The sequence below is a fragment of the Charadrius vociferus genome, unplaced genomic scaffold (genome assembly GCF_000708025.1).
Source record: "Charadrius vociferus isolate BGI_N301 unplaced genomic scaffold, ASM70802v2 scaffold270, whole genome shotgun sequence".
Lineage (NCBI taxonomy): Eukaryota > Metazoa > Chordata > Aves > Charadriiformes > Charadriidae > Charadrius > Charadrius vociferus.
In genome coordinates this window covers 143,740-164,546 of record NW_009646411.1, presented here as the reverse complement: position 1 = coordinate 164,546, position 20,807 = coordinate 143,740, and the positions used below count along the sequence as shown (strand labels likewise).

The 20,807-nt window shown below is 37.2% G+C and overlaps 1 protein-coding gene across 3 annotated transcripts in view; it reads left to right on the top strand.

Moving 5' to 3' along the window:
• WDR33 (WD repeat domain 33) overlaps window positions 1–20,807 on the top strand; it is a 53,452-nt gene that overhangs the window by 12,158 nt on the left and 20,487 nt on the right. The gene's annotated exons all lie outside the window — the stretch shown is intronic.

Below are 20,807 nucleotides of genomic sequence, written 5' to 3'. Positions count from 1 at the left end.
GTATCTGATATGCCTAAAAGCATTTGGTTTATATTGCAGTTCAGTTCTGAGTAACGTTGAAGTACAACATAAGTCTTGGAGTTCTTATTCTCGCCTAGTGCTTTAAAATTCCTGAAAAGTTAGTAACTTCAGAATATATAGAATTCTCAAAGAGTGAATGAAAGAGATCATGAGAGATGAGCCACAGCACCATGCTATAAAAAAAAGTTATACCGGACACTTCTGTCAATGCTTTTCATGAGACAAGAATGAAGAGGTTCTTGGTGCGAGAATGAGATTATTTCAGATTCAATTTTGAGATCTATTTTCCTCCCTGAAAATTATCCTGAAGCTGAAAGTTATATAATCTCTCATGTTGAGTCCAAGGGCAAATTTTACACTAAAAAGGCTTGGAAGAATATTGAGAAACCGTAGTGTTTCACAGGACAACCAACTCTTAGTGCTGCTGAAATGCACGATACTTCGTAAGAATTTTTATGATTGCATTGTGAGGATTTCTTGCATCTGCTTCCTTTTGTGTGTTTGATAATTGCAAGGGGTATATAAGTACTGAACTAGGTGAAACCTTTTTTTACTGTTTGTTAGTATAAATACTTCAGTGGTGAGATCTTTACCGTCATCTGTTGTGACTAGAAGTGGATATAACATGGCATGAAACTGTGCATAGCGGTCAGGATTTTGCCTGAAGCGAGAACCAGCGATGCAGCAGTGAGCTTTGCACTCAATCCCTGCTCATTGTTGTTGAGAAGGGAAAACAGTATTTTAAGTTGATACTAATGAAAAAAGTCCTGAAATACAGAGGCATTTAAATATTGATGTTAAGCTGATCCCCGTCTTCCTTTCTCAGCCCAAGTGTGATTGCTGAAAAGGGTGCAATGGTGGCATCCTGGTATCTCCTCACCAGTATTTGTCATATCAAAGGTTCTCAACAGGAACAAAATCATCCGGAATTAGTCTTATGCAAGTTATGTTAGTAACTCATCTTCTCTGATAAAATCTTATGCGGATAAAGACTCAGAATTGGGAACTTTGTTTATTTTTTTTTTATTGACTCTTTGATGTACCGTTTCCTACTAGAGTGTAACTACAGAAATAGGCTATTACAGAATAAATGGTAGACGTTTTCAAAAAACCAAAAAAAACCGCAGTTCCCTGTTGAAAATAATCTGTCTATCCTTAGAAACTTTCCTTGCAGGCTTCTTGACTCCACTTGTCTTTTGTGTGTGGATTAAATGGACGACTTTTTTTCTTCTTTTCCCTTTTCGTATCCTGTAGTTACTGTACGAAAAGCTCTTGTGCATTTAGGTAAGCGCAGACTTTGCAAAGCATTTGACATTTTCTCTTGCATCATTTCAATTCTGCATACTCAAATTATTTCCTATTATAGTACATTTAGCTCTGAGTGGTATTCTAGCTTTCGTAGTGAGACACTTTGCATCAAGCTTTATCATGTGAATAGCATTGCAGTTCTCGTACTTAAGATTACACGTTCATATGGACAGCCAGGCACTGACTGGGAGATAGCTTGCAAATGGTTTCCCTGAAACGTGGTGGTATTTTTTTCTCTCTTCCTTACCTGCCTGGCCTTATGTTCTCATGAGAAAGCTAGTCTTACTCATCACACATTGTGTTTGTAGGAAGACACAGAGTCTAAATAGAAACTGGAGAATGTGCTGACATGGGATTATATAGCAGACCAGGAGAAAGGGATAAATAAGAATAAGAATCCTGAAAAAAACTGTGTGAAATGAGAAGGATAGCAAACGGGAGGAAAGTGTGGAGGCTGTCAGTATGAAAAAACTTAAAACAACAGCTGGTCTAACAATTGAGGAAAGACAGTGGCAGTGTGAGCAAGAAGATGAGAGTGGGGTGGTGAGAACTAACATAAGTTATGCTTCTGGCATTGTGGGGATAAATCAGGGCAGACTCAGTTGCCGGAGCAGCCAGAGAAGAGAATGGAGTTTTATGGCTGAATGACACACTGAGACAGAAGTGGACAGTATATAGTGTACCAAGAGTCTGTATATGTATACTGTAATGTGTGTGTATGTAAACGTGTAACAACAGTACCCATATACATACACATTTTTTTCCCCCTTAATATCTTTTAAATTTTATGTCCTATGTCATGACCCTTAGAGACTCAGGTTGATGAGTTTGAGTAGAGTTAGGAACATGTTCTGTATCCATTTGGAAGATGAGTATGGAGTGCTATTTTAGCGAGCAAATGATACCATCATTCCTACTGTACCTAGGAGAAAGCTGTCTCTACCAGTTGATTAAAACTCCTTATGTTTTTATTAGTCCCTAAGAAGTAATGTGGATCTCTTCTCTTCCCCCTCTCCCCACTTCAAGTTTTGTCAGTTTGACAGCTCTAAAACTGAAATATCTAATAATCGCTCTTCAGACCTCAGGCTAGCTCTGCATTGCATCAGTTGAGAATACGATCGAGGCACATACACTCTACCTGCTTCTGCAAAAAGCCATTGGTTAGATTAAGCATGCAAACATGTAATCAACATGAATTTTTAAAGTACAGTGCCAGAACTTTCCAAGTGACTGAGATTCATTTTGCAGTGAAAATACAAACCATCATTTAATTTTGCTACAGATAAAGGCTTTTTGTTGAAAACAAAACACTTTTCAAGGGAAGACATTTTGATTTTTATTGCGGAAAGTACTTATGTGTATGGCAGGTAAAGTATCTGTCTTGGAAGTTTCATAAATTCATGTTTTATAGCTGAAAGTATTTTTACAGGTTTTTTGAAAATTAAAAAAGTGATAGGGCTGTTAAGTGTCTTAGCTTCGAAGAAGCACAGCTGTAAGTATTAGAAGTACAGCTATAGAGGAGAAAACTACTTTTCAAAATATTTTTCTCTTATAAAAAGTTTCATAGACTAAGTTTGACATTTCTCCATCCAGTTTGGAATTACTACTTGTAATTATTATCTCAGTGGAAGCATCTGATATTTCTCGTTCTGCAAGACATTATTTTGATACATTACCCAATCTGTCAAGTTCTGCCTTGTGTTCAACAGTTTAAAGGACGAATTAGTTACGTATCTTTCATATAATATTCAGTATTAATATTTGTCATATTGTGTATAAATTGATTTTGTTCCAATAAAGATATGTAGGTAGGTAGAACTATTCCAGATATAACTACAGCCACAAAAGAAGTGGTTGTATCACTTCAGTATAATTTTCTGGTGTAGACAAGGCAAGGACTGCAAGTATCTTGCATATATTGTATTTGAAGACAGAAAGTTATCTTTAACTGGTTTTAACCATTCATAGAAATTGTGTGTGTACCTTTTTGCTCACCAAAATAAGCTTTTAAAGGGAACTTATAATGGCTATTTAAGTATGAGCCTGACCTGAGAAACTGAAAGTTGACTGTAACAGGACTGGAATAGGTGCTTCTTACCAACTCCCCCAGATCTTGGAGAGTAAACTTGAAATTTCCATTCAAAAAGCTGAGGAATGTGTTCCCTTGGCTGCTTTAAATTGGGAAAAACAATATATTTTAGTAAGAAGCCAACCCAGCTTTCTGGTGTGTGCTGGTGGATGCATATTTTCTACCATATCTGCAATAGCTTTTTTCTTTGCTTTTTTATTTAGAATGATGGACCGTGAAAATATTTCAAATGTTATATGAAAATCTTACGTTTTAAACTTCTATCACTTTAAAAAAACCTTCTTCTAAAAAGAGTCATAACACCTGATAAATTAAGAGCTGAACTGTAGCGATTCTAGCCCTCAAGCAAAGAGTAGGATGAATTGATGACAAAATGTAGCTCAGGATCCAGTCTATTATTACTATTATTATATGTTAGGGAAAATCAAGTCTAAATATTTCTACAGTAGTTCTACATTTGAACTTCTCTTTGTAGCAGACTTCTTTCTTCGCCAAGATGATCCTATTCTGCTTTATTTTTCCGTGTGTGTTAGTGTTACACTCTGACGTGTATTTACTGTCCTCAGATTGAGAATTTGCATAGCAAGACTTCAACTTTCTTCCTTGCTTAACACAAGACCTAATGCTCATTGAGAACTATTTTTCATGAAAAGATGAAGTTCTTCCAGGCTTTGTAAATGATCAGTGCACTTAAAGATTAAAAAAAATCTGAGTATATTCTTTCAAGTCAATGAAGATCTTAATCTGCGCACCCCACAACCCACCCCTCCCAACTTTCTATTGTAGAAACTTTTTCCTTTGCAAAGGGAATTTTCATGATTCTTTAATATTTGGAGATACATAGCACAAATTGATGTATAAATGGTATTCACAGGTAAGTAATTTCCCACTTAAGTCCAAGTCTAATGGGAATCCCCAGAAGTTTGAGTTCAGACTCATTTGACATTCCAGGTATGTTGCCACTAGAAAAATAAGTATTATGGTAAAGTTAACAGTTCTAAAAAAAAAAAAAAACCCAAACAAACAAAAAACCAACCAAAAACATTTTAGTTTATCTCTGTCTCTAGTCCAGTGGAAAATACATTTAAATTGCCATTTTTACTGGGGAGATGGAGGGTCTCATTTTCAGGTTTGGTTTGGTTTTTTGTAGCTATTCTCTTACTAGTGTGGTAGAACAGTGTGAGTTTTGCTTAATATCAGATATTGTGCAGTCTCTGTCCTTGGAGGTTTTCAAAATAGAACTGGATAAACCCATGAGCGACCTGGTCTGACCCAATGGCTTTGAGAAGGAGGTTGAACTCCTGAGGCTCCTTCCAAACCTGACTTATCCTGTGATCTTATGATACTAAATTCCTCTGTTTTGCCAAAGGGGAAACAAAGGAAGAAAAACCCCTAGTGATTTAATTTTTAGTTACCTTCAGCTGTACACCAGCATGTATGACATAAGGAACTGATCTTCAAAAGACTGTATAAAAATTTTAGGTTTTTTAGTTCGTTTTTCTCCCAGCCTGAGGAAATGCACACTATCTATTTGGACTGAAAAGATTTCTTAATGTTTAGTGGAACTTCTTCCAGAGATGATAAATGTTTGGTCACCCTATAGTGATTAATAGCTTGTTCAACTTAATCATTACTGAAGTTTAAGTATTAAGTGTTTTAAGTGTTGCTTAGATGACTGCTACAAGCAATGAAAATTTATTGTAAATAAGATAGAAGATGCGATAGCGTGCTGTTGGAGTCTTGGAAGATCCTTCTGCTTATGTAATAACTGAGGTAAAAAGATACCTATGGATATATAGATATACCTATATATGCAATTGTTATATATGCATTCAGTCTTTGTAAGTATAAGCCTCTGTAATGGCCAGTGGAACATTTTATGGACTTAATATTAGTTTGCTGCTTTCTTCGTTTGTTTCAAAATTATGCAGTCTTGAAATAGATTGTGCAGGCAGTGTTGTAGAGCTCTAAAGCACATGCACAGTTAAAATAGATTGAAAATGTTTGCTTTAAAGTAAAAAAGTAATTTAAGTAACTGCTTTACTCCCTAAACTGAAGCAGCCTAGGTTTGTCCATCTGCTTTGTCATTATTGTTCTTGAAGGTGCATTTCTTTAGTTCATGTTTCTAACTTCTCCAAAGCAGCCATAAGTAGACCTGGTGTGTTTGCAAACAGCAGCCTTTATGTTGAGATGAAATGAGTGTTAGAGAGTTTGGGTTTTTTTTTCTTTCAAGCCAAAGCTGGTGTACATAGTGTATATCGTTGCTCATGCACCCACCTGTCCCAGGTCTTGACTGACCTTTATGTCTACAACCAAATTATTTAATTAATTTTCAAGTTTAAGCATATTAGCGGAGGACTGCACAATATTAAATATAATTTTGAGACTGCAATTATCTTGAAGTTAAACAAATAAAATAATTAGAATTTACTTTGTCTTGAAACATGCTACTTTTCAAGCACTTGAAAAGTCCAAGCCAGGTTTGTTCTGGTGTTTCTACAACAGATGAGTTTAGAACAGAATAACAACACATCTCAAAATCTCTAGACAAAATTCACCGTTCTGAATTGTAATTAATTAGTAGCAAGGAACAGTTGCACATGGAAAATACTACCTGGACAGCTATCAAGTATACTTGTACATAGCATACTTACAAGATCTAAAAATTGTTAGCAAGACATCTCTGTTTCTAAAGGTTGACTAGGTCAGCAGCTTGATATGGTGCAGTGCTTTACTGCTTGCTGTTTGTGCCTGGTCAAGAATTGACCTTTTCTTTACATCTGCTGTCTGCTGTTTCTTATCCATGCATAATTTGTAGGCTTAAATAATGTTTTTAATTAGACCAGCTGATATAGTTAGAAAAAAGGGTTGGTTTTGGAGGATTTTTGGTTTTTGTTTTGGTTTGGTTTTTTTTTTTTTTGTTTAAGCCACACCAACCTGTCTTAAGGACACAGAAACTTACTTGTTGTAGATCAGCTGATGTAGTTGGATAGTAAGGTATCTCTTTTCTGACAGATCTTGCTTTATGTTCTTAAATCCTCAGACAGCAACGACTCTTTGTTGCTACCCTAGCAGGAACTCCACCTACTTAAAATGAATGTATAAGGCGTTTTCTCTTTGGCAATACACGTTCTCAAATTCATTATTCTCTTGGCTAGTTTTCTAAATCTAGTGATTAGCAATGTCGATAATGGTGACAAATATGGATTTCTGTGGATCCCCATTCTCCTTTTGGAAGTCCCTGTTCTCCAGAGACTTACAAGTAAACATACAGTGTTAAGACTAGGAACGTAAAAAGCTAAATTCACTCAGACAATTCTTTTACTATAATGAATTGATTTACACTCTACAGTTGTATTCTGGAGATCTTTGGGCAAAGGTAGGTTCTCTCTTTCCCACTGTCCCCAGCTTATCAGGAATATCCTTTGCTTCCAAAGAATTGGAGAAAAAAAAAAAAAGATCGTTCCAATCACCTACATAAGCATGTTAGATTTGTCATTTCTGTAGTATGTATTGCAGTTGTGGACAAAACAGGACTTCCATAAAAATGCTGTCAGAGATTTTCACGCTGGAATTAAACTTCAGAATTTCTGTGTTCACATCATAAAACTGGAATGGTGGAGGCTTTAAATAGCGGGTGCAATCTTGCCGGTCATTTTTGTAGAGATGTAACTGCTGCTTCCTGTCTGGAAAAAAAATACCCTGCTTGCTCAAAGGCTTCTCCACATGCTGCGTGCTTCTCTCCTGCTTTGCGATTTTTCTTTTCCTTGTGTCATGGAATTCTTCAAGGAATATACAATCTTTCTCCCCAAGAGCACTTACTATGTATGTTTCAGTCTACAATTTCCCCATGAGGATGTCTGTTCCTAGTAATTCCGGATGTGGAAATATTGGCAATTAAGTCTGTCTGTGTTCTGCACAGTGGTTGAAGTTGCATTAGTTTATGCAGAACTGTCTGATCAGGTATTGTCACTGCAACACGTAGCAAGCCATAGCACTTTGCTGAAATTCAAAGGAGGTTCTGAATAATGGTGTTTTGTTCCACAGAAATTATTTACTAGAAATACTGGACGTTATTTCTAACCCATTGTAAAACATTTTATTGACCAAATTAGTAATTTGTGTTCCAATAGAATTTGGATAAGTTTTTTTCACTTCTTTGCAAGATGTCAAAATGCAAATAAGGAATAGGCATGAGACAGGTTTTCCTGAAAAAAAGGATTTGCTAGAGCAGCAATTATCACAAGTATCTAACAAACATAGTTTAGTAGTGATATTTGAAAATGAAAAATTTGGGGAATTTTAATTAGAATTTAATTTGACTCAAAGTGCCATATTAAAAAATCTTAGAAATTAATATTGCATTTACTAGACATGAAGAATATCAGAATATTTTTTGACGTGTCTACTCTTTGCCATCCTTGCCCAGACAGGAGGACTTGAGCTTAGGAGTGAAAAGTGAATTTATTTTTCAGTTTGTGATAGTCTGTGGCTCTTTGGTGCCAGTTACTGTAAATTGGACAACTGCATGGTAGCACCTGGTAACCCCACTGATTTCGGTAACGAGTTCTTCTGACCAGAGGTCGTGTGATAATTCTAGTTCAAATCAGTCTGAATAATTATCTGGTAGTGAAAGGTGGTAAAATGCACTAATCTTCTAGAAAATCTATCCCTCACAAAAAAGGTTCTCTTCATTCCCTCAGTAACAGAAAAGACTATTCTTAAAACTGTGTGATAGACAGATAAATCAGGCTTTTATTTAAAAACTACTGTAACTTTTGTAAAAGTTTACTCGTTTGTACGTGATAGCAGGAATAACGGGCTTTGCTGCTTGTTTTGCCGTAGAATGTTTTTGCCATGCGTAGTGCATCTCACTGTAGACGTCATGTAAAAGCACTGAAAACCCCTAGTGTTTTCTTTTCTGTGAAAGATGCATTGACACAAAGGCACAACCAGCCTCATTGATGTGTTGTCTTGAGGAGGTTAGGATACTGCTGATGGAGTACAAGTGATTAATGCCCAGTCTCCAACAGATGAAGAATCTGTTATTCTTAAAGCCAGGTTATTCTCAGCCTACTGTACCTTTTTCTCCAATGTAGTGCTTGTGTCGCAGTTGAGCACGTTCACGACACACTGACGCTTGTAAAACTGCATCTTCTAGCAGCAGATAATTCACAAGGGAATATGTATTCCAAAAATAGAGACTAGTCTAATGAAGGTGTACTCTGTGTATTAAAGCAATAACTGTACTTTACCTTGCACTGAAAATAAACTGTTGACATGGGATTACACCTGTTAAAGCTTCCTTTTTTTTTTGGTTAACTTTTTAAGGTTAAAAATGCACTTTGCTCCCAAATACAGGGTTGCTGTTCTAACAAAAATATTAAAAATCAAAATGTAAATTTGGCAGAACTGTTATCTTGCATCATTTTTCCAACAAATATATTTTTGTATTTTTGGTCTCCTTAGTGGTTACTTCAGTAGCAATGGCACGCTCTTACATAGCCTTCTCTGAAACAGAAAGGATGACATCTTCTTTCATGAAAGTCATCTTTTTTTGGTCTCTGCTTCTGTTACTATTTCAATGAGACTACATATGGGGATTTATCTGTGCGAGTGAAGAGGGGACTTTACTACCTCTCCCACAGTCACTGACTCAATTTATCAGTAATTTTATTTTACAGAAGATTTCTGAAGTCCAGCTTCCTACAAGAGAAACACTGCGGTTTTCCATTCCTCAGCTTAGCTATCTCTACACAGCACAGACAGCGCTGTAAAAGGTGTTTTATTTGAAGAGCACAGAGCAGATCTACTCAAGGGTCAGGATAGCAACCTTTGACTGGTGATGACTTTTCCCTCACTGTTTACGTGCCTAACCTACTTACTTGTTTTTTCCTGTTATTTTGCAAACACACGCCATTTTCCCAAAAGCACTGCTTTTTAGCTACTGCCTCCTTCCTATCTCTGTAGTTTCGTATAGGGACTCAGTTCAATGTTATCATGTTGACTTGTTTCTACATTTCTGAGATTGCAAAGATACTTTATTTTTTTTTTTTTTTGGAGTGCGTAAAATTAAAAATTTTAAAAGCTGTTACAGAAAGCATTAAAAGAAATGTAAAGATTCCTTAAGAGTGAGTTGCTTTCTGAATCGCATCTCCCCCATAAACACTTGTTCTCTTATGCCTTTTTTTTTAAAATTGATGATCTGTGATCTAGTTGGTGTTTTCTTTGGGTGGTTTGAGCCCACATTTTCAACACAGCTGCAGATGATTTGCATGATTGAAGTTTAGCAGGTATGTTTTGTCGTGGAGTTTTCATATAACAAATGCTCCAAAACCCAGAAAAAAAAAGTGTCCCATAGATAACTTGTTTATATTTTCAAATTTTATTTCCAATAATAATTTCCAGTAATAATTAAAAATAAAAAAAACCAAAATCTCTAGTATTAATATTACTGCTTCTGTCCTAATCTTGTAACAAAGAAGACTTGAGTTAAAATGCTGTAGGCAAGATCATTGTTTCAGAAAAATTTAAAAGCTTTTTCTCAGCATTGCTGAGGAGATGGTCTGAATTGTTCTTTTTCTGCTATAGCGGCACTTACGAATAGATGGACATGCTCTATCTTGGATTCTTTTGTCCGCATCATTTGGCTTGTTATGTGTTCTCTAGAATTTTTACTTTATGTATTTTCTAGAATTTTGTATCAACTTTTTGAAAAGTTTTTTTAAAACTTTATTGTAGAGTTCATAAAGTATTTGAGAATACCTTTGTTCCCTGGGAGCGTAAGGTTTTTGACTAACAAAGTTACTGTCTACACTTTAATTGGAAAATTTTCATTTTGAAATATTAGACAATGTTTCTGGTGCTAACATGGAGGGGTGTGCAGTAATATCCAGGAGTTACTTGCTCCAGGTCTAGATATGCAGCATTTGAATTGAAGATTTTTCTGCTTCTAGAGAGAAAATTTTCCTGTTTGAAACAACTTTTTTTTTTTTCCCATTAAATTCTGCTTAATTTGTGAGAACATACACTGCAGTTATAGTTGCAATATGCACTTTGGATGCTTTCCTGCAAACCTCCGCATCATTGCTTTATGCTTATTTTGGAAATTTGTAACATGCTACCAAGTGCATGTACCTGTAGGTTCAAATACAAATTCAGTCACAGACTGCATCACAGAGGGAAACACCAGACTTAAATGCCAGTACAATCTTTGTATCTTGTCTGATTTTTTTTTTTTTCTCCTTTCAAGTCAGCAGTGAAAAAAATCCAACAGGTAGTCATGTGAAGGAGGACAGGGTTCAAAGAAGTATTCATTCTATCAGTAATATGGTGTGGGGCGTCTGTTTAACTCTTGTATCCTCTATTCTGATCTTGAAAGAACAGACCCTTAATATGTTGTCATAGGAAACCTGTTTCACACCCTTTTTTTTTTTTTTTTTTACATGAGGAAGAAATTGTTGGGTTTTTTTCCCTGCACTTTCAGCCAAGTGCCACTTGTTTTGTTCACATCTGCTTGTGATGTTAGTAAATGAATCTGAGAACAGCATTTCCCACAAATTGTTACCAGCACTTGTGTGGAAACCCACTTAAAGTGGTGATGGGCCCCTTGGCCTTTCTTTTCTCCCTAACCATGTATTTTGTCTTTTACATCTTCTCCATAGTCATGTCCTCCGTCCCCCTTCCCCCCCCATTGTGTTGATATATCGACGTTATTTGAGTACTCTTTGGCTTGTTTTAGTTTTATCCCATTTCTTCCTGTTGACATCTCTCCCTTTGTTTGTTAGGTTTTATCACACAAAATCCCTGGTAAGTTTTCAACACCATCTTTTTGCCTGTCTCTGATCACCTGTGAAGAGCTTTACTATTTGATCCATTCATGTGCTTATAGAATTTAGAATGATACATGGGGTACATGGTATTTTAGAGAGCTTCACAGATATTTATACAGCCACACTCTGCAAAACAGTTGCTTAATCTTAATAAGAGGCCTATTTTTAGAATTGAAACAGAAATAGAAAGTATTTGGGTTGCTCTACTTCAATAGGGACTAGTACTATCTTTAAATCTGAAAGAGGAAAACGTTTTCTTAAATTTCAGAATTAATAGGTGGCAGGAGAGAGGACTGAGTCCACAGATGTGATATAGGAGAGCACAGGAGCATAAGAGGAAATACGAGCACTGATGGTGCAAAAATTTGAAGTAAGACTGTGATAAAGCATTCCTTGTTTCTGTCTCCTGCCTGAGCTCAGCTGTTCTTTGCTGCTTGATTGAAATGTCAATGGAAGGTATTATCTCTTATTATGTTTCTGTAACACTATTCAAATCATTGTTTTGCTCCTGCATTTTAATTACATTTTTGTACTTTTTTTAAAATTTTGCTGTATTTCTTCTCATTAGCCCCGAGATCACCACTAGATGAGACACCTTTGTAAGCCACCGTATATTACATGCTGTTTTGTTTTTTTTTTTCTGTTGTAGTTCATGGTACCGTGCTCATTGTGTGTGTTTGTCTGTTCTCATAATTTATAGCCCTTTCATATTTCAGTTGCTTGAAAATTGGTCCCTTGTGCTTGAGACGGATATTCTCCGGTCTGTTCAGCTTCCCCTCTGTATAGAAAGAGTAGCGCTTTGTAGCATAGGCCGATATTGTGTGCTCTGCCTTCTGCCACTGATTTGCTTTGGTGGAGCTGCTGTTTCCTAGTTTGCTCAATCCTGGTGGATTTGTAAAATGCAAAGAGCAAGTTTACTGGCCTCTCTCTCCATATCCCTTCTTGGATCTCTCATATTTGATAATTGTCTGGATTATTAACTGACACAAATAAATCTTTTCCTAGAGTCTATACAAAGTTTGATAATCTCTCTGTTGTCCCCCCGCCCCAGCTCTTGTCCAACGCTGGTCACTTACTATCGAGTGCAGGTGCTCATGCAGTATTTGCCCTAGAACTAAAGAAAATAGTTTTCCTAACTTCTCTATACCTAACCTCATTATTTCTTTGCTTAAGATGATAATGGCCTCATACTTACGGGATGTTCTGTATTGGTAAACTGGCTATCAAAAGTAGCTTACATGGGTTCTTTGGTAGGCAAGAAGGAAAACAGTTTTCCTGTAAACTTGCTGTCCCTTCCAGTGAGAAGGTGGCTGGACAAGTGTTCTTCTGTGACTGGCCTGGTGAACATGGCTGTCTGTAAAAGCAATTTCCTTGTCTGGTGGAGAAGAGAGTTGACAGTACCTCTCCTCTCAATGGGATATAAAAAAGTAGGATCCTGCCCTGTAGTGTTAACCATAAAAACACATTGAAACCTGTTCTTTCTATGAAGGAAGATCAAGTTGACTGAAAAATCTTGGTAGTCCTTCTGTGCTGGGTGTTTTTATTAAAAGATACTGGGTTCACTTGGGAGTAAAGGTATGTCAAGTTCTATAAAAGTAAAAGACTTCTTGTAACTTCTTTCGCTGGGATCCACACAATTTTTTCTTAGGTTTTAGCACAGAGTGCGGTTTTAGCACAGAGTGCCGAGAGTGATGTCTGCTCGTGTGGCCAGACAGTGGTCTGAAACTTGGATTAACCTCTAAACTAGATATTTTGGCCACACTTTTCTCTTGTGACAGCCATAATCACCAGCAGAACTTTAACGAAAATCTAACAGGATGTTAAAGGAAATAAATACTTAAAATTATTAATGACGGTTACTCTTAGCTTTTCTGGAAGTATTTGTTTCTCTTCCCTGAGTTGGGAACTAAGTATTCTGACTCTACCACTTACAACTTTGACTGAAGTTACAATCAGAGCACAGCCCTAGAGGCAAGCTGGTTTTTTAAGTTCTGCAGCACGTTCCCTGATTTCCTTCCTTTCCCTTCCTTTTGCTGAATTGCCATGCTGAATTTTAGGCTGCCCCAAAGCTTCTTTATTAGCTTCAAGTTAATTTAAAAATATGTCTAAATCAATACTGTGGTTTTGACATTCCTTCTTTCCATTACTTATTGTAGTATTCGGTAGAAATATCAAACTTGGTCTGGCTTGGCTTTGTGGTGGGTTTCACACAGGTGGAACAGGCAAAGGCTTGACAAAAGTCTGCAGGTGGAAAGGCTGGGGATTTTGACACTTTGGCAGCGAGTGAACACAGCAGTCAACATTTTCAGTAATTAGTGAATAAAACTAGTTTCTTAAGTATGTGTTAAAAAAAACCTCACTGAAGCCACCCTAGGATCTTAAAACTACATCACTTACTAGAAGCTTAGCTTCAGGCACCAGTTTTTAACATGTGCCCCACTTCTCAATTCATAAGTGTCTGTTCTGACTGAGAAATACTTACTTTTAAGATAAACTGTCATTGTGAGGCTTCAAATTATTTGACATTCTAATCAGATTCATCTGTTTTCTTTAAAAGTTGGTAGTACAGGCTATGAGCAAACTCCAAAACACTTATTTAGTTCATGTTTGGAGGACTTGACTGGGAACATCTTAATGTGAAAGCTCACACTTTGGGGGATATTTTTGGTGTGGGGTTTTTTATGTTTACAAAAAGAACCCATGCTGTCCAGCAAACTGATTCTGTACCCAGATATAAAGCCACCGATCTATGGGAACTGCGGACTACCAATTGACAAAATCATTGATTTTCTCATCTTTCAAGTTTGCACTTTTGGTTCTGTTGAAGGAAGTTGTTCTATTCCTGGACACAGCTGTACTCTCCCCTTTTCTATATGGCATTATGTGGTAATTGCCAGGCTGCATTGGACTGGAGATCAGTCTTGTCTGATGGCTTAAGACAGTAAATACTCATCAGAGGCAGTGGAAGCTCTTTCAGATCCAGTGGCTAGTACCAGATACTTGAGAGAAGGGTGCCAGAAAACAAGCAATAGAAAATTGTGGGACAGTTTCTCCCTGAGGGAGTGGTTTTTCGGCTCCTGTCAGCTGTTTATGTTATGAAGCATGAGATTTTTTCTTACAATTGCAGTTAATTTTTAATGTTTCTTGTACAACATTTATTTTTAATATCGTTAACTGTAAATACCATTGTAAATAAATATTTTCTGTCAATGAAAAGCAAGTGTGTTGCTGCTTTCAAAGTAGGCTGGCTAATTTTTGAACAGAAAAGAACATCTAGTCCCAGCTACTTTACTGATAATATAACCTGCAAAAGAAAGGATGTTCTACCTTCTGCGATTTAAAAAACCCCTTTTAATTCTCTGATGTATACCTGCAAAGGAATATAAGTAGTATGCCATGAGAATTTTAATAGATAACTGTGCAAAGTAGACTCCAGCTGCTTTTCATAAATAATTTAACTCTGTGATGAAAACCTGCTTTTGTCCTTGAATTCAGCTGCCATTACTGCTAAGCACTAGTGCATGTATATATAGAATAAGGTGGTGGTGTACAGTTTTAGTGGGGTGTATCTTCCCCTTTTACACTTTCTGCCCTATTTTTCCTGTCATTCCTCTTGAGTTAGCACTGAGCTTCCTGATGGCTTTCTGTTTAAGATTAGTAATGACTTCCTAATTAGCAGTAATGACTACTGTATTGCACTAAGCATTATGCTGCATTTTAAAGCATCATCACATAGGTGAACTCTGTGACAGAGATGCACTTAATGTTCTACATAGGGTTTTTTTATTAAGTGCATAAAAGTGGTGGTAAGTTAGAAAATCTGGACACTGGTTAAGCAAAATTAGTGATTTTTTTAAATATTTTTACATACTAAAATAAGTTTGGTTGTTAATTATCTGTGATCACACTAGATATGACTTAACTATGTCTTATAATTAGAAATTGTGTAACATGCATACTTAATTGATTTTTGTATAGTTCTCACTTCTAAGAGAATGTTAAATAGCTCTTTGCCTGTTACAGATGCTGGTGCCATTACTGTGCTGTTGCACAACCTGCTGTCAAACTTGTTTTGTCTCTGTATGTTTTACAACATATACAGGAAGTAACCTGATTGGGTGTAGGTACTGATAATGCTCAATAGTAAATTCAGATGTTAGGAAAAAGCAAATATGTATAAAAGGAAAGGTGTCTCTGTAGTGTTTGTAGACTCTAGCATGAACATACTCAATGATTTAAAAAAGAAAACACAAACACAAAAAACAACAAAACCTGACACCACGAATCTAAAACAGTAGACATTTTCAGTTGTGCAAGTTTTGTTTCTGTTCAAAGCAATGCATTTCAGCTTTGGAAGTTGCTCAGCATTCTACCTTCAATTCACTGAAGAATTTAAACATTCAGTTTAAGCTTAACATGTGAGTAGTCCCATTAAAGACTGAACCCTGCATGACCCTGTTCCCGCATACGCTGGGACCCAGCTGAATTTCTTGCCCTTGCTATAAACCCTTACAGGAGACATTTGCATTGAATTTCAACAGATGTAAAGAATTCAGGTCACTGTATGCCATTACTGGTAATTACATGTAATATAAGAAGATTTTGTCATGATTTCTTCGCAGTGCATTTGCTGTTATGCAAGCTGTGCAAGCACACAACTAGCATTACGTTCAAACTGGTCTTTTGCTAGTGTTTGAGGGGTCTGTAGAATTCAAACTATTCCCTTAGTGGTGTAAGTTCTGTTGGGACCAGCACATGCAAATTCTAAAGTCATTTACGGAAACATGTTTTCGGGTGTGATTACCTGTTCTGGGTAATCTCAGGGAAAAATCACTTGTTTACCCACACCTGTATCGTTAGTTAATGAATTGTTAGTTACTGATTGTTATTTTTTTGACCTTCTGATTTCACAGATGATAAAAAACCAAACTATCCTGTTACAAGAGCTTTTGTCTGGAAAGAAAACTTAGTAAAATTATAGAACTGTTAAAAAAAGCCTGAGATTTGTAAACAAGGCTTAATTGTGTCCCATTCTGCTGCTGGTTTAGAGGAATACTGATGGTCTAAGAGACATTCCCTGTAGGTGGGTTAAAACTCTAGCAGTCTCTCTAGATACCGTGTTTAATAGACTAGCAGAGAGCTAAAAAGAGACAATGAGCAAATAAAGGAAAATAAAACGAGTTTATGGGACAGAGATCTGAAAGTATGGTGCGAGGCATTGTTCTTAATCCACTGGAGACTGAAAGGAGCTTTTCCCTTGATTTCTTATTCACCAACCTCCCACAATATGCTAAAAAGAAAAGGCATACTGTGTATCTGTCGACAGAGGGTTTCTGCGGTATTCATTCTTGGAGTGGAGAATAGGAAGTGAAAGAGCTCACAGGAAAGTTTTCAAGATTAGTATAGTCCATATAATGTGATACGACAAAGAACGCAAATTACTGGAATTAAAATATGTTCTTACCCTCATTGCTAACCTGATCATGTTATCAAAATAGCACCTAGGTTCTTGTAGATATGAGGTATTCAGTTCCTAAGTGAGCTTTACACAGAGGCAGGGAATTGCTAGGGGAATGGGTAACCATCTGATAACATTTTTAAAGCCTTCCATAACAATGGAACGGGCAGAATAATCCAATTTGCCTACTATGATGGAAACAACTAAGAAAGTCTAAGGGATTTATGTAGAAAACTTAGAACATCTTTCTGCTATCGTGGTTGTGTTCCATTATCTTTGACTTGCAGGTCCTTCTCTTTTTGGGCGTGGAGAACCTTAGCTTGAAAGTAGTAAGACTTTGCAGATCCCTTGGAAATCGTCCCCTACAAAGGGCCTGCTCTTCTGAGAGGTGTTCTGTTATTTTGGGGGTACAGATTACAGGAGGGTGAATGTTACTGTGTGGTGATGGAAAGGCTTCAAGTCTGACCAATTCAAGTGGAGGATACACAGCTCTAATTACTCCCCATTTAAAACAGCATAAGAGAGCCATGTGTCTTAAAAAAAAATCCAAGCAAATAGAATTCTCTCTAAATGAGAAGCGGTATTGTTGCAGTTAAATGATTATGTTAATTCTTTAAAATAAATGTAGTTACAAATATCCATTTTCTTTGGAACGTAGATGTTAAAACAATAAAAGAAGATGCGTTAAGAGTGTCATCTCAATATGTGTATATACCTCCAAGTAATTGCTGAAACGCATCTAGAAATCCTACAATATCATCTATAAAATCCTCTTTCCATTTTATGTGCCTTTAGAATGGGGCGCTTTCCTAGGGGAAAGGATATAACAGAAAAAAATGTAGCTGCAGCGATAAACCTGATGTATCTATAATTGATAGCTTATACACAGTTGCATTATAAAATATACAGATACGTTATAGACTGTAATAAATAGACAATGTTCCTAACCAACTTTTTTACATCATATATTACATTCACTAAGTCATATATGCAAAAATTAAGGTGAAAGGGAAAAAAATAAAGTCCTTAATTTATGTGTACTTTTCCAGACTTGTGGCATGCTGGATTTGATCAAACACTATTAGACATAATCTTATTATAGCTTGTTATGCCTTTCACCAGCCAGTATTTCTGTTCAGTGTCTTTTACAGAGTAACGCTTCAAATAAGTTGGCTAGAAGTATTAACAATCAGTTTTCTAATTAATGGGGATGTAACTATAGCCACTTGGTTCAAAAATTTATTATGCGTATGAAAAGTATCATTAGAGAAATACTTTTGTATCTGAACTTTTTAAAGAATCTACATATGCTTGTTTTTTATTTATTATTTTCTGCAGTTTTTTTAAAGAGCTTAGAAGACATTGTTGTAAGTAAAACTGACAAGTGTTAGTATATTGTTTCATGCTCAGACATAAACGATGTCCCTTCCAACAACTACTATTCTGTGATTAACTCTTTATTTTAAACCAGTTCAGTTTATGATAAATTTTTACCTTCAGTCTTTCATTGCAGTTTGTTTACTGGCCTTCCATTGCCATGACTTCTAAACAATTCACACATCTTGATTCATTTATCCATAAGGAGTCCCTACAAGATAGAGAAACGATATAACATCTGTACCTTTTACAGGCAGGGGCTCAGGGCAGAAAGGGAGCGAGCTTTTTTAGGAGAGGAATGCCCATCCTGCCCCTCCTGGGTCACAGAGACGTACCTGTGAGCAAAAGCTGTTTAGAGTCAGCAAATAAGGAATGTAAACTACAGAGATTTCCATCAAGTCGGGTTTTCTGAGTGTGGTGCTTGGTGATGGGTTCTGTACCAGAGGAGAGTCCGATTCCCAGGTCTTAGCCTCGAACTAAGAACTGAAAACAACTATGAAGTAAAATCTACCAGGCTTCTTTTACTCTGCAGTTCTATTTTAAATTTCTGCATCATCTGTCTCATTACAGATGGTATTATTTACATCTATCTGCAGAAAGATGGAAAAGAAATATACAGTGTCAATTGGTCCAATTAAAAAAAGAGAAAAAGAAATTAAAAAAGGTCTGATTAGATGATGCTGTTCAGTTATCTTGGTTGTCTTATGTAATTCTTCTGAGTTAGTTTGTCCCTTGGGAATAGTCTATTTAAAGCATATTTGTTGTAGGAAAGAATTTATTTTCTCCCAAGAAGAGCTTCATCGCATTAGGAACCTATAGCTAAGTGTATACGATGGTCCCATTCAGTGCAGAACTTTGTCTAAGAGATGCCTCTCATGTGGGCCGGAGAGATCGTTTTGATTAGATTACAAAGCAGGCTCCCAGTTTGCCCCCACTATTGCCATAGTCCAGAGCACACTGATTGAAAGGTTACTCTCTGCAGGAAACACCAGTTATTTATCTTTATAATGGTTGTGTTTTTAAATATGAGAGGTTTCTTCTGATCCCTGTGGTCAGTTTTAATGTGCTGATGAGGGTCAAAGGCCTGCTGATAAATACCTAACGATTTATCTGCTCTGGTTACAAGTTCTGAGTGTTCTGGCATTTTTTACTACCCTTCTTAGCTTTGTGGTCTGGGGCTACTGGGTAGTGGCTATCATACCTGGCTTCTGAGAAGCCGATCACCTCTCCTGTCACCGTCGCTCCCTTTTGAAGCCTTTTAGAGGATGATGCTTTGGTTGCTGTGTTTCAAAGTGTGGCTCTGAACCTGAACCACGTTGCCCACTCTGAGCCTTTTTGCCCCTCAGGGCGCGTATTTGGGCTGGTTTAACTCAGGTTAGGTGTGGAAAGAAAAGCCTCAATCAGGCCTGGCACGGGGTGAGCGGTCATCCAGAGACGGCCTTTCACCAGCAGAATGCGTTTTCCGGGCGCAGTCTCACCCGCCACACGGAGCGGCCTTTTGTCTCTCAGCGCTCTTCCATTACTAATTGTCTTTATTTCAGGGGCAACAAGGCCAATGTAATTCCAGTCCGTGTGGGCAGGTTTTTTATTTTTTTTTTTCGGGCTTTGTTTTTTTCATATTTCTGATAGGACTCAAGTATTCTCATCTGAACACATTTTCATACGGTTCAACCAGTTATTAACTGCAACGGAACGTTTCTCTAGAAGGGCCTATTGTTGCCTTTGAGTTAAAATCCCCTGTCTTTCCCTGGGGGCTGCAGGATAACGAGTACCTACAGAATATCAGCGGCTGAAAATCTGCAAGCATGAATTGCCTTCTGCTGTGGAGGAGCAGCGCTTTCTCTTGCTGCTGGCCTGGTCGTTCCTCCCAAATAAACACGGGGAAGCTCGGTGTTCAGCTTCATGTGCTCATTGGAGAGAGAGAGATGTAGTCAGCGCAAATGCAGACAGACAGTGCCTTTCATTTCGAGAGAATGAAAACAATAACATCTCAGAGTGCCCCTTTGTTGGTAGGACAGACCACGAGAGCGGTTGCTTCTGAGCACGTTTATTGTCTTAGCAGCTTGAGGATCCTGCTCATCCCTGCGGCCCCACATATTCCCAGGGCAATTCTGCCTACGATGGCTGGGGGAAGAGCACTGGGTTCCTTCATCCGTATCGTCAATCAGTCTTAAAGTTGTTTGCCGTATACTTACCAAGGCTGTATTCATTTCTTCTTGAGTCAAGAATCTCTTCCCTGTCCGTCCTTCCCTCCAGAGACAAGGATGAAGAGAATGATCTATGTGTTAATATTCTGCTTTTGTTTTAAGACAAAAGAATATTGCCTATTCTGATATCTCTGTGGCCTCAGGAAAATTTCAACTGATATTAATTTTTAGTTGCTTGTCAAATTGAGGCCTATATTAAGACAGCTTGTGCTTGAAGTTACTTGTTCCACCACGGAGCAAAGCAGTGCTTGTAGGAGTTGTCTGACTTTGATGGGAACCTTTTGTCATTCATGGAACACGCTACCGTTCTTGCGTACCATTTTATACTTTCAGTGCCTTTGTGTCACAGACAGCCCTTCCTTTCTCATCTTGCTTTTTCCTTTAGTTACTGCATGCTGCCTCATTTTCTGGCATTGGCTGTTACTGTTAGCTTTCCCTTGAAGTGGGCTGGCACGAAGAGAGATTGGAGAAAGAAATTATCATTCATTATTTCTTCTCTAAATCCCTATAGTTCA